At 30.7% G+C, this 15055-nt stretch overlaps 1 pseudogene; it reads left to right on the top strand.

The window, feature by feature from the left end:
• Nucleotides 1-2729: 2729 nt before the first annotated feature.
• On the top strand, nucleotides 2730-15055 carry LOC107422371 (glutamate receptor 1.2-like; annotated as a pseudogene).

Below are 15055 nucleotides of genomic sequence, written 5' to 3'. Positions count from 1 at the left end.
TTGGCAAATAGCTTTCGTAGTCCAAAGTTACAATATATGATCTGCTCATACAGGTATACACCCTCCTAGTGGAGAGCCTTTCATCTGAAACAAACAAGGCTAGAAAGGCTAGAAATCATAGAAGGAAAAAAAGCTTGCACAAGAGCTCATTTGAATGCACCTGATAGATGTTTGCAGAAAGACCCTGTGACCACCACAGGGTCACATCACAGGGTCAAAAGAACAACTATTAAGACCACCACTCTATCATCTATAGTTCTATACCATGTAAACTACCTAAACCAGAGTTCGAGATCTACAAAAAGACTAGTAATGTTATCTAAATCATAAGAAAAGCCGGTTCTGCAAAAACTGTCTGTAAATTAGTAACTTTAAGTTTTTGTATGGAAAGAATTTTCTATTTCATGTTCTAAGAATGAGTTCCTGGTTAACTGCTCAGATTTGCAATCTTCGATACCTTTTACTCGAGTTAGCAACTGAACCGCGCTCTTGGTCATTGGTTTGAACAATAAGATTATTTGCTTTCCGAAGGGACTTTCTGCAAAGACCTTCAATTCCACTCAATGATCTCTCCTACCAACATCTATAAGCTTTTTATCATGTTATGAATCGAGGCCTTTTGTTCATATTAAAGGGTCTCCATTAGGAAGGCCTGGATATATACTTGTACGAGAGCCGATCTTATTTTGCATTTTTGGATCATGCATCAAACCTCTATGCCAAAAAACTTTCCAATATTCCAATTGTTTGACAATTGATGATCCTGTTTTCCTCTCTGCACCCTTTAGTTGTAAAAGTACGACATCTACTAAACAGATATTACTGGAAAGTCGCTGCTTGCAAACTTATACTCTTCCTAAGATGTAAATATTATAAACATTCCAATGTCTTCTTAAGATACATTTATCAAAAAATAAAAAAAAAGGTCTTCTAATTATATATATATATATATATATATATATATAAGAGATTTGCAATCACTCAAAATTCAACACATGGATGATTTGGAAATATGGAAAAGACCAAACTCCATCATCAATATTAAATACTTAATGGAAGATCCTAAATTGGACTCGAATTACAATAGTCTAGTCTAATTCAGTTCATACCTGCAAACAAATTTTGTGTGCATTAAAATAATAGATTGGCCTAGGAAACAAGTGAAAATGAAGATGAGAAGTTCATTTGTACTTAATTAGGTTTAAGAAACTCTTTGGAGAATTCAAAATACAAAATATAAATATCTGTCTAAAAGTTTGTGTGCTGTGGCTAACATATACTTTCCTAATCTTTTCCATATACAGCAAGTCAAACAAATATATTATCCAAAGTCCTGAACGTCCTTTTTAATCAGCAAGTGAACTGGTTGATTAATTTACAGTCTTTCACTATGAGAGGAAGAAAACGAGAAGGAAATTCTCAAAACACAATTAATGCTCCTTGAGAAATCAGCACACTTTTCTTGAAATAATATTATTTGATAAATTCCTTTGAAAAGCTAGGATACGACCTATTTTCTTTTTCGACAGTGGACGCTGGGGATCATAGTCCGAAGAGACGATGACTTTATCAATGGGGCTGTCTGTGCATGGGCAACATAAGTTTTGAAAATTAAGAGTGCTCTAAAATATGGAGACTAGAAACTGGGAAAGTACTAATATTGCCATTTTATTTATTGTAATTTCCGTTGGTCAATATGTGATGCTCATGATTTTAATAATACTATTCTCATCGTGAGGATGAGGTCCATGTGGGGGTGATTCTGGATATGGAATCAAGGCAGGGGAAGATTGTTCAGAGTTGAATTTCCGTGGCACTTTCAGATTTCTACCAGTTGCACTGTAACTACACCACAAGATTACCTCTTCATGCATGAGATTCCTAAGGAAAACCTCTCCAGCTGTCTGCTGGTAAGGCTTTGGCGAGCTAGCTGGTTTTCTTCAGAAATTGTCAATTTTTCACATTTGCTTAGTCATCTTTGGGAGTTAGGACTTGAAAGGCTATAACTATGTTTGTCAAAATTCTTTGTTGAAGTATTTTGGTCCCTGGAACCTTTGCATCTCATTGAAATTCAGTCCCTGACTCCAAACCATTTCTGATCTTCTAAGTAATATTGCTATATAATAAGTCTATATCGGTTAAAATAATGTTTATAGCGTGTTGGTATAGCAAATAAGATACAAAAATGTGAACAAATAAGTTAACAATAGGGTGTCATATTATCTTTGCCCAACATAAGCTTAGTAATGTTGCTTAAAGATCATTTCTCTATATGAAAATATAAAACTCAATAGAGCATATGTAATATGTTAAACCACATTGACCATCTCCAAAATTACAAAAAACATGATGGAGATTGATTTCTTTGTTTTTTTGGTCACCTTATGACAATTGAGGAGACAATTATTAATCACTATAGCAGTTTTGATTGAAAAATGCAGATTTTGATCTCCTGGAGAACATCAAAGTAGAAGCAATCATTGGGGCACAGAGTAGAAGGGGAACAAATTTTTTTGGCAGAGTTAGGAGACAAAGCCGAAGTTCCTGTAGCTTCTCTTTCTGAACCAAGTTCTTATCTGCCTTATAGTGGATATCCTTTTTTTATTCAGAGCACATAAGATGTTGAAACCTGTCAATTCAAGGCTATTACTTCCATGGTTAACTTTCAAGTGGAGGGATGTCATACTTGTTTATTAGGATACAGAATTTGCAAAGATATCATAACATAAATGGTTGATTCCTTTCATGAAAATGATAATAATATTGCATATAAGTCTGCCATTTCTGATTCATATACAGATCATAATGTTGTCGAAGAGCTCCATAAACTTATGGAATTTCAAACTAAGGTATTCATTGTGCATATGTCAGAAGTTCTGGTGTCCAAACTTCTTCTCAATGTAAAAGGGTCAGGAATAGGCTCTGTAGATTGGTACAGAAAATTGGTACAATGTTATGGTTCAGCTTTTCAACCCTTGCTTTTGCTCATAGTAAAGCACTCTTTATACCCTCACTGGTCCATAAATTTTGAGTTTTCGTCATACAATCCAAAGCCCTTTTTTGGCCATGTAAGAGAAACTAAAATGCTTTATTTTACTTTTAACCAATCCAATGACACATTTGATGCAACACAAGTTGTGATGACAAATATTTTCTACATGTGAAACTGAAGTTTTTGTTTTACATTGCAGAGGGGAGGTTGTTGAACAACTAATCATATTTCATAGTAGTAGTGTGGGTGTTTGCAGTGCTAACATTGACTAATAGCTATACTGCAACTTTCACTTCAATGATGATGGTTCAACAAGTTCAGTCAAACCCAAAGGCACTTATTTAGGATACCGAGCCAATTCACCTATTCGAGGTGCTGTTTTTAGCTTAAATTTTGAAGGATTTAAGCCATATGATTCACCTGAAAAATATGCAGAAGCTTTATCAAATGGTAGTGTTTCTGCTCTAGTTGGTGAGGTTCCTTACATCAAGATCCTCATTGCAAACTATCCTGATGACTACTCAATAAAGATGAAGCCCATGTCTGCTATAAATGGTTTTGGCTTTGTAAGTGGCTTCCCTATTAACTTAGATGTATCTTGGATAATTAACTTCTTTTGTCTCTTAAATTTCAGGTTTGTAGTAAAGGTTACCTTTGGTCCAAGCATGTCGAAGGCAATCCATAAGGCAAACAGGAAAGTGAGCAAAACTAGAAAGGAAATGTTTTGGTAACTGTACGTCAGCTCTAGCTGCATCTGAGGATTCTGAAAAAGACCCTCATTCTCTTAATCTCGATAGCTATTGGGGTTTATTCCTTGTTAGTGGGATTTCTTTGACTTTTGCTCTTTTCTTTGCATTTTCCATTAAAGAAAAGATGGATGGTCTTAAGGATTATAAAATCGCACAACTTATAATACAGTTGCAGAGTATGAGAAGGTACCTATCCAAGAAGTTTTCTGGTGGAAACGACAATATTAGTACATGAAAAATCAAACATAGTGTTGATTTTGATTGGGTTAATTTTTTCATTTCCTGATATTTTGTTAACATGGTTTTTAAAAAATATAACTTTTAGTTAGTTGATTTTTTTTCTATGACTATAAAGAACTTTATGGCTGAGATTCAAATAAAGGAGAGTTTTGCAATTTGCTGATAACCTCTATGTTCCTTCTTTTACTAAAAGCATTGCTATATACTGTATGGTTGCTTGAACCATTTTGTAAGTTTTATATTTAACTGAAACTACAGCCAACAGATTTTGCAGATTTTGTTATCAGAGCTCTTGTGTGTGTGAGTTTGGCTTAATAAGTAGAAACAAGAAACAAACATAGGGAGGGGAAAAAAAAAAAAAAAGTTATCCCCATCCCAAGATAAATTGTAGCCAAGGCTGATCTCAAAAGCATAGGCCTTAGGCAGCTCAATAAGGCAATCTTGACTAGAATAATCAGCCAAAGATAATATGTTTCTCCAATGAATTTAGGTACAATAAATTGGAGAATAATGTATTTCAGGCCTGAATAATTAATATTTTAGAAAGGCAGTGACACTAGTGATCAAGCATGGATTTTCACAATATTTCACAGAAAAAAACGTCATTTCTTGAATGTGAAAATGAAAAAAAAAAAAAAAAGAAGAAGTTCTCAAAGAACTATTGAAGCACTACAAGCCAAACAAGCTTGGAAGATTTCACAAGAGAGTTGGCAGGTATTTTGACAGGTTTATAGAAATAAAATAAATAAATAAATAACAAGAAACAAATTAGGCAATCATAAATAAAACAGAATTTTACTTGGATTAATTCACTTGAGTTTCTTTTGCTTAGATTTTTAGCTGTTGACTATTCTCAACAAGATTCCCAAGGCTCAAATCTAACGGCCAATTGAGGGAAAAAAATAAATAAATAAATTTTTTGTCATTAATTCGAGGAAAAAAATAAAAGAGGAAAAGGAAAAAAAAAAAAAAAACTCTTACTAATTAGGTTGAGGAAAATCGAAATTTGGCACGTACGTACAGCCCTTATAAACTTTTTCTTTTCATGAAAAAAAAAAAAAAAACCATGGTGTAATTATGAATAATCTTGTTAATGTTAGTTGACACAAAAGAATATGCTAGAGATGGTGTACAAAAATAGAGAATTGAATTACTCTTCTTATTAGTTTCTACCTAACATTTATTTATATTATTTATCAAAAAAGACAATGCACAAATTATTCAATCAATTAAAATTTGATTTTTATTGGATATAATTTTGTATTTGTCGTAAAGCAAACCAATCTTAGCTCCGGATCATCCCAATAGCAACTCTTTAATTAAAAAAAAAAGAAGAAAAAAGGTGAAACTAATTAAAATTTTGAAGTGAGAGGGGCCAGGGTAGTCCGAGAGAAATCAAAATAATTTAACATATGATGTATGTATGTGTGTGTGTCTTTTTTGGGACAAAAAATAAGATATGTTAGCCTTTTTTTATAGCTTTTATTAGATTTCAATGTAGAGGGGAGAGGCCAAAGAAGACAGCGCATGAAGGGTAAATTGTAAGAAAGAAAAAGCAAACTTTGTGCTTCCAGCAATTTGTTTTAAAGAAGAGGAATAAAGGGTGTTTTTGATGCTGGTGGGAAGTGCTTTTGGATGAACGTGAAAGATGGAACTCATCGTTTTTATTAAAAAAAATTTATTTAGTGGAAAAGTTAAAAGAATGAAGACGCTTTCTCTGTTACGCGCACGAACGCCTGCCACATCAACATTTCGCACACGTTTGATTTGTTTAACTAAATGACCAAGTAGAATACGTGTTCTTACCATTGTGATTATTGACATATTTTTATATTTGATTGAATTTCTAAAATTAAAGTTATTTATTTATTTATTTATTTTTACAGAATCTTCATTCTTTAAAATAAACAATTGTTATTCTTTTTAGAAACTTCAAATTCCTTAAAGAGTGAAAAACACGCTTTAAGTTGGTTTTCTTTCCTACACTTTATCTATATATATATATATATATATATAGTCTGTTTATGGTGTGGACGGTCCTTATGCGGATCACAGTATTGGTGACAGTTTTTCATAATATTGGTGATGATTTTCTAAGAAACCGTCGTTAATACTATGAAAAACCATCACTAATACTGCGGTCTTCATGCGGACCGTCCTCACCATAGAATTTCCATATATATATATATATATATATATACAGTCCGTTTATGGTGCGGACGGTCCTCATGCGGACCATAGTATTGGTGACAATTTTTTATAGTATTGGTGACGATTTTCTAAAAAACCGTCGTTAATATTATGAAAAACCATCACTAATATTGTAATCCTCATGCGGACCGTCCTTACCATAGAATTTATATATATATATATATATATATTTTTTTTTTCTTCTGCCACATTTGTGTTTTCTTTTTGGTTTTTTTTTAAACTATTAAACTAAAGAATAACAATTATTCCACTTTATTTTTTTTAATTTATAAAAACTACTAATCCTTATCTTTTAGGAATAACAATTCTTCCAACTAAACTAGCTACTTTAAGGTAGCTATGAGTGTGTTTCCAATTTAGTTAAATTTAGGATTGTAGGCAAATATTTATTAGTTGGTTACATTATTAGTCGTAATTTGAATTTAATTTTAAAAATTTTAAAATTGAAATATAATCATATTTTAAAAATTTCTAATTTAACAAAATCATAGATTTTTTTACTAAATAATATACAACCATATTTTTGTCATATTGATTTAATAAATTTTATTATTAATTTTTTTTTTTTAGTTTTTAAACCATTTTAAAAATTGAAATTGAATTAAATTGAATGACATTAAATTATTTTAATTTGATTTAATCAAATTGACTATAAAATAGTTCAATCCAAATTCAATTGGTGGTAAACATTTCAATAATTGGAGTATAAAATATACGACCACGATTTCTTGGAGAATTATGCAATTGAGCCATTACCTGGTGGCGCTAAATTGCGGACATAAAAAGCTAACAGTCTAATTAATTGATTGGCTCGACAGTCATTGTCAGAGAAAGAAATTAATATGTTTGTTAGTTATATGACTTTGAAGAGAAATACCTTCTTAATTAATATTTTAAAAAAATGAATGAGTTTATGAAATATTTAAATATTTAGATTTTTTTTTTAACCATCACTAGAATTTCTCTTACCATCGGTTGCATATGCTTTACTATTTTGATTTACACCATTAAATTTTTTTTTCCTAAAAAAATTATAAAAAAACCATTAAATCTTTTTTCTTTTTTCTGAAATGCAAGACCCATTAAAGCTAAGCTAGCACTTTTTTTTTTCTTTTTCTAATTTTAAATGTTTTTCTCAATTTTATTCCTTTAAAAAATAAGGTCATTCGGTAAAGTATTTTCTTACTTTTTTATTTTCTTCCTATGTTAGATTTGTTTTTTTTTAAAAAAAAAAATACTTTTTTTTTTTTAATTCTCCATGTAAAAGGAAAAAAAAGGGGGATGATTTCACAAACTATTTTTGCCGTCCAAAATTTTGCGAACTTTGCTTCTGTATTTTCATAAGAACTACTTTTGATAGCCTTCCCTTTAAAAAATAAAAAAATGGGATGATTTCACGAATTATTTTTGTAGTTTAAAATTTTTCGCCTTTGCTATTGTACTTTCATTTTTTGTTGAAACTTTCTTTTAATTTCAATTTCTTTGCAATTTTTTTCCTTCTTTTAAGTAGCATGAAAAATAAAATTTTACCAATGTTTTACGAGTAGGAATGTCAATGGGATAGGACATGATCGGTTTTTAAAATTCTGTCCTCGTCATAGCAGGGAATTTTTTATCCTATTCCCATAGTTTTTCTCGTTTCTTTAGAGGTGGGACCGGGATGGGACGGGGCGGTTTTTCCCGTTTATTTTTTATTTTTATAATTGATATAATTTCTTTTTGAAAAATTTATATAAAAAATATTTTTTTTGAATAAACTATAAATAAAGTGACTAAAATGTAATAAAAATACAATAAAATATATTAAAGTCTAAATTTACAATTATAATAAAATATATCCTTAAAAAAATATAATAATCCAAATATATAAAATATAAAAAAAATAAGTAAATATATACAGGGCGGTTTTGGGCCGGGTTCTTTATTCCCATATATCAGCCCATCCCCTATTCGGGCCTTAAGGATTTATCCCAAGCCCACCCCATAATCGTGATTTTTCGAGAAAAAATTGTCCCATTAGGGGCAGTGCATCGGGATTTTCGAGATATACGAGGCAAATTGACATTCCTATTTACGAGTGGAAGTATAATATATATCAATGAAATAAAATTTAGTCCTATTAATTAGGAATGACAATGGGGGGCGGATTTCCCCGGTTGAAGTTGACTTGATAATACCTTGCCCCAATCATAGCCCGACCCAAGTTTTTTGTCAACTAGGTTTTACCCCACCTAAGCTCGACACGACAAAATTTTCAGAGAAATTCAAAATTTATTGCATTCTCAGCTAAAAAATCGATATATGTCGGGAAAAGTCCCATTTGGAGTTATACATACTTGCCTCAATCAGGTCAAGTTGGATCTGTAAGAGATCCAATCCAACCCTATTGTCATTACTAATATCAATGAACCAATTAAGAATAATTAGAATTTATAATGATTAAATTGAAATTACAGATTGTATTACTTGTGTTATTTTATTATTTTGGTCATAGCTTTTGAATTCAATTTAAGATATTATGCTAACAGAAAATGGGAAATAATGTAGCAAAGTAAGTGAAATATGGAAGTTTGAACCAAAAATTAAAATATAGCAAAACATACAAAAGTTTATAACTACAAAGCAAGTTTAAGAATCTATTCTAATTAATGAATAAAAATGGAAAAATATTTAAAAAACTAAAAGTAAAATTATTAAAATTTTTAAATGTAAACACTTTTGATGTGATTTAAAAGATGAAAAATGAATTAAATCTCATATAGTCCTCATAATGAATTAGATCTCATATGATTCTCATATTAAAAATCTTATTTGAATTTGACTATATATATATATATATAAATTTACTATAAAATGGGTTTGTCCCCCTTCATACATTGTAAGTGCATAACATTAGGCAGCAACATTGCTTGATGGAAATTTCTTTTAATATGTGGCCTAATTAGTTGCCCACACTATTAAAGGGAATAAACGCGTTTTATGGTAATTGTATATATTTTGGTTGAATGTAAGCATTTTAATAAAATGTGAATATGTCTTTAAACGACGATTTTTGAAAAAATCATCATCAATAATAATATTTTAAAAGATAAATTCTTTAAAAAAAAAAGAAATAATGTCCATATTTTATAATAAATGTAAACAACCGCACTGAAAAATTCTCATGTCTATATAAATATATTTGGAACAATTTTCCTCTAAATTGTAGCATATGTTAAATTATTTCATCTCTTTTGTCAAAAAAAAAAAAAAAAAAGAAAGAAAAGATTATTTCATCTCTGAAACTTTTAATTTAAGTTTTGACAAATTGAGCATCTTATATTCAAATAAATTTTTTGCATAAAAAATGATTTCAGTGAACTTTTTACCAATTTCAAAAAAATTTATTAATTTCATTTTTTCAAAAAAAAAAAAATTATGATAAGGCTATTTTTATTTATAAAAACAGTCAAAAAAACAAAATATAAACAAGCAAAATATTACATTTTGAAGGAATATTTTTAAATTTTCTTCAACCAAATAAAAAAAAATTTAGAAAACAACAAAATAAAAAATTGAATTAATGGAAAAGATTTTTAACTTGTTCGGAACAAAATAAGAATGCGTGAAGTCCTTCCTCCCTCAATCACAACTCACAAGCTTGGCAAGGGCTTACTTATCTCTTCCATCTCGACTGCAAATTGTCATATTGAGATATCTAACCTTTATTAAAATCTGGATGCAGTGCTTTTTTGCCCAATTATATGTACTCATCAAAATGAATTGCATCTGAATTTTTTAAAATCTGGATATCCATATGGGAAATGACTATGAATGTAAAAAGCTAATTACATTGATTTTTCAATCCTTTTTGCATGTTCTGGAGACCAATTTTTATGTTCTTGGAAGTTACAACCCTATTCGATTTTTTTTTTTTTTTTTGGGGGAAAGTTCTAACCTTTTCTTTAAAATAATTTTTATTTATAACTTTTTCAGAAATTTGTTTTGTAATTTTTCTTTATTCTTTTCTATTTTCTTTGGACAATAAAGTTTGTGAGTTAGAATGTATATATTATGTGAATGAGAAATTACATAAGAAAGAAAAAGAAAAAATAAAGTAGAATATAATATTATATGCAGGGGTCGGTTATATAATTGATAAAGGTTTTTTAATAAATATTATTATTGCCCCTTGAATAAGAATCATGACCTTAACTGTCTATTATAACTCCTCAATTATAACTTCTCAATGCTTATGCATCTTACTCACTGGCCAATAAAAATTCTTGAATTATTCACTAAAAAATATTATTTGTCAAATATATTATGGAACACTCCCTGCTGAGGTACGTATATGTGTGCATAGACTAGAGGATTGATCTTGTGCAACAATTTTTTAAATTATAATGGATGATACAAAGATATGGCATGTGCTATGGATAACACCTTGATAAATTATTTATGGTTAATCACATTTTAACACTTCTATTTTGGTAAGAATGCATATTGGGCCTTTAAGTTTAAAATATTTTACATTAAATCCTTAATTTATAAATTGTTCCAAATTAAGCCTTTAATTTTCAAATTGTCTAGTAGAAAGTTTAAAACTGGAAAAAAAAAATTAACTAGTTTTTTCATTAATTAATTAAACAATTTTTTGTCCTTATCTATTTATAAATTGAAAAAAATTGTAAATTTTCTCAGCTTTTAAACTCTCTACTAATCAATTTTTGAATCGATGATCTAATATGGAAAGTGAAGGTCCAATGTCAATCTTGCCAGATTACAGAACTAAAATGTAATTAACCTAATTATTTAAAATTTAAATTTGAGTTGGACCAACTGCGACAACTTTTAGACTTACCAGATATCAAATCGTTCATTATGTCTCTAGTCAATGCAAGAACAACCCAATGATAACAACCATTCTTTTCGTTTCCATAGGCAATAATATGCATTTGAATCCTTTCATATTTAATGTGCCAAAAAACTATAAAATCATTATATCTCTCGTTATAATTTTGAAGATAGTTTCTAAGAGATCAAAATTGTTATATGTGTGTAAATTGAATTGAAGTATATGTAATTTGTCAACACCCATTGATGAAATTCCATGATTAAACAGTTATATGTCTCTCATGATAAAGGTTGGTCTGCTTTAATTATCTTTGTTTTTCTTCTTTCTTTTCTTTTTAATTCTTTTTCAAGTTTTAAGTTTTAATTATTTTTGATTATCATTGTTTACACATTATTTTAATAAATGATACAAAACCCTTAAAAAACATACTTTGAGCCAAACTTTTTTTTTTTTGCCCCCCTCTTTTTTAGTTTTTCGCCCTTTTATAAATGAAGTTGCAAATGGTTAGTAACCGAAGTAATTCTCATTAAAAATGCAGCTTTTGACCTCTTAGATAACGTTAAAGTAGAAGCAATCATTGGGGCACAAACTAGAAGGGAAGTAAAGTTCTTGGCAGAGTTAGGAGACAAAGCAGAAGTTCCTGTAATTTCTCTTTCTGAACCAAGTTCTTATCTGCACCCTAATAATTATCCCTTCTTTATTCAGAGCACACAAGATGTTGAAACTTGTCAATTTAAAGGTATTTCTGACATGGTTAATACTTTCAAATGGAGGGATATCACACTTATTTACGAGGACACAGATTTCGCGAGAGACATCATATCATATATGGTTGATTCATTTCATGAAAATGATATTAATGTGACATATAAGTCTGCCATTTCTGACTCATACACAGATGATAATGTTGTTGAAGAGCTCTACAAACTTATGGACTTTCAAACTAAGGTGTTTGTCGTGCATATGTCAGAAGCTCCTGTGTCCAAACTTCTCATCAATGCAAAAAGGTTAGGAATGATGAGTGAAGGGTATGCTTGGTTTGTGACAGCATCTACTATGAACCTCTTGAGTTCTATAGACTCATCTGTCATAGGTTCTATGCAAGGTTTAGTAGGTTTCAAGTCTTATATTCCTGCAACAAAAGATCTTCAGAATTTGGATTTAAGACTCAGAAGGAAGGTTTTCATTGAGTTAAGTGTCTATGGCATTTGGGCATATGATTCAATCTGGGCTCTAGCAGAAGCAGTTGAGAGGGCAAGGGACTATAATAAACTCGTTTTAGGCATAAAAAATGGTTCACTACTTTTGGAGGAGATTTTGAGAAGTAGATTTTTGGGTTTAAGTGGTAACTTTCAGTTTATAAATGGAAAACTAAGCTCTAACTTATTTGAAGTAGTAAACGTGAAAAGTAAAGGGAAAACTAGAAGGGTGGGATTTTGGAATTGTAGCAAAAAAAAATCAAATAGGAGAAGACATATATCATCTGCTCATGATCTTGAAGAGCCAATCATATGGCTTGGAGGATCATTAATCAGCACAAGAGGTCGAGCCATGATTAGTACGAGCAAAATGAAGCTGAGAATTGGCGTTCCGGGCCATAATAAGTTTAAAGGATTTGTAGAATTGATTAAAGATCTTCAAACAAATTTGACAGTGTTCAGTGGTTTTTGCATAGAGGCATTCATGCTTGCCATTAGAAAATTACCTTATCCAGTAGAAGTTGAATTCATCCCATATGGAGGAACATATAATGATCTTGTTTATCAGGTCTATCTTAGGGTAAGTTTTTTATTTAAAGAAAATTTTTTTACATAAAAGGCATATCAGTATTTCATTAGATTAATTTGTTTGTTGTTTTGCTGTTGGAACTGTGAACAAATTAGAACTTTGATGGTGCTGTGGGCGATATAACGATCACATGGGAGAGATCCTTATATGTTGATTTTACAATATCACATACCAACACAGGTTCTATTGCTATGGTGGTTCCAAACCAAAGCAGCAAAAGAAATATGTGGATTTTCTTGAGACCTCTTGCAGCAGATCTTTGGATAACAACAACAGGTTTCTTTATCTTGACTGGTTTTGTGGTGTGGATAATTGAGCATCCGATTAACCAAGAGTTCCAAGGCTCAGCATCCCAACAAATTGGGACAGTGTTATGGTTCACCTTTTCGACCCTCGTTTATGCTCATAGTAAAGCACTCTCTACACTCTCTCTATTGCTCTCTCAGTTTTTATTTTTTTGAGTTTTCAATATTACCAGATGAGGAACTGATGTTCTGTTTTAAATTGCAGGGGAGAAGTTATTAAACAACTTATCAAAGTTTGTAGTGATTGTGTGGTTGTTCGTAGTGCTTATATTGACTAGCAGTTATAGTGCAACTTTAAGTTCAATGATGACAGTTCAACAAATTCAATTAAATCCAAAAGGAAATTATTTAGGATATCAATTGGATTCACCTATTCAAGCTTCTGTTTTTAGTTTGAATTTTGAAGGATTTAAGCCATATAGTTCACTTGAAGAATATGCAGAAGCTTTATCCAAAAGGTAGTAAGCATGGTGGTGTTTCTGCTATAGTTGATGAAGTTCCATACATCAAGCAATTTGTTGCCAAGTATCCTGGTGATTACTCGGTGAAGACTATGCCCATGTCTAATACGAATGGTTTCGGCTATGTACGTGACTTACAAAACCAAAATTCAATCTCTTATATTGTTGAAAACTTGAACGGCATCTATTGTAAAAGCATTTAAGCAGTTAGATAGCAAACACAGTATGTGTATCGTCAGACACCCTTTCGTATATAGGCTGGTCCATTTTGAATTCAAATTATCCCCTTAAACACACTGACTATCCCAAAAGCTTAATCTGTTAGGTAGTGGGTTCAATATATTTATCCTTACATATCTGCATCAATTTCATTGTTAGTAACTTGCTTATTCATGTATTTAAAAATTGTTTTACAGTTCTAAAAATAAAGATTTTATAACATATTGGATCTTAACTTTTCTTTTTCTTAAATATCTCCTGATCTGCAGGCTTTTCTGAAAGGTTCAGCTTTGGTCCATGACATTTCAAAGGAACTCTCAAAACTAAAGGAAGCAGGAGAGTTAGCAGCGCTAGAAAAGAAGTGGACTTCTTCCAGAGCTTACAGAGAAGAAGCTTTATTAACTCCATTTGACGATTCTGCAGATGACCCTCATGTTCTTAGTCTTGATTTCTTTGGGGGCTTATTCCTTATTAGTGGAATTTCTTCAGCTTTAGCTCTTCTCTTATTCTTTTCTTTTGCAATTAAAGAAAAGACGGATTTTCTCAAGTATGGTAATATTGTACAGTCTATGGCACTCTTGCAGAGTGTGAGAAAGTACCTCTTCAATAAGGTTTCTGATGGAAACAACTATACCAGTGCATGATCTAAGTATAATCTTGATGTTGAGTGAGTTATTGAGGTTGGTATCAGATTTCCTAATATTTTGTTAACATGGTTACTTTGCTAGTTGATTTTGTTTGTATGAATATATCAAAGAACTTTATAAACTATTTTGCAGTGTACTTTCTGTTTTCCTACTTTGTTGAAAGTATGATCTATTGGCATATTCTTCAACAATTTTGTGACAGCTCTTGGTTTCTAACAAGGAATTTAGGTTCAAGAATTGAAGAATAGTGTAGTTTACTTTAAGTATATTCAAGGGGCAGTAGTAGTGGTTTCATGCTTGAGTTTTCAGTAATTCAGAGAAAAAAAGTCATGATTTCTTGAGTGTGAAGATGAAAACTGGGACACGGTGGAGGATGGCTAGGGAGAATTGTAGATTATTTTAAGCACTTTTTTAGTGCTCCCAAGAGGTGCATCAAATTTATGGTTTTCCAAGAAGTATGGAAGCAATACAAGATAAAGAAGCTTGGAAGATTTTCACAGCAGGAGAAATAGGACGTGTACTAACTATAATAAATTTCCAATGGAAAATTTCCAAAATATGATATTTCAGTACCATATGGAAAATTTACAGACAACTAACATGATA

The sequence above is a fragment of the Ziziphus jujuba genome, chromosome 3, assembly GCF_031755915.1.
Source record: "Ziziphus jujuba cultivar Dongzao chromosome 3, ASM3175591v1".
NCBI classification, from domain to species: domain Eukaryota; kingdom Viridiplantae; phylum Streptophyta; class Magnoliopsida; order Rosales; family Rhamnaceae; genus Ziziphus; species Ziziphus jujuba.
This window is presented reverse-complemented; position numbering and strand designations above follow the sequence as displayed.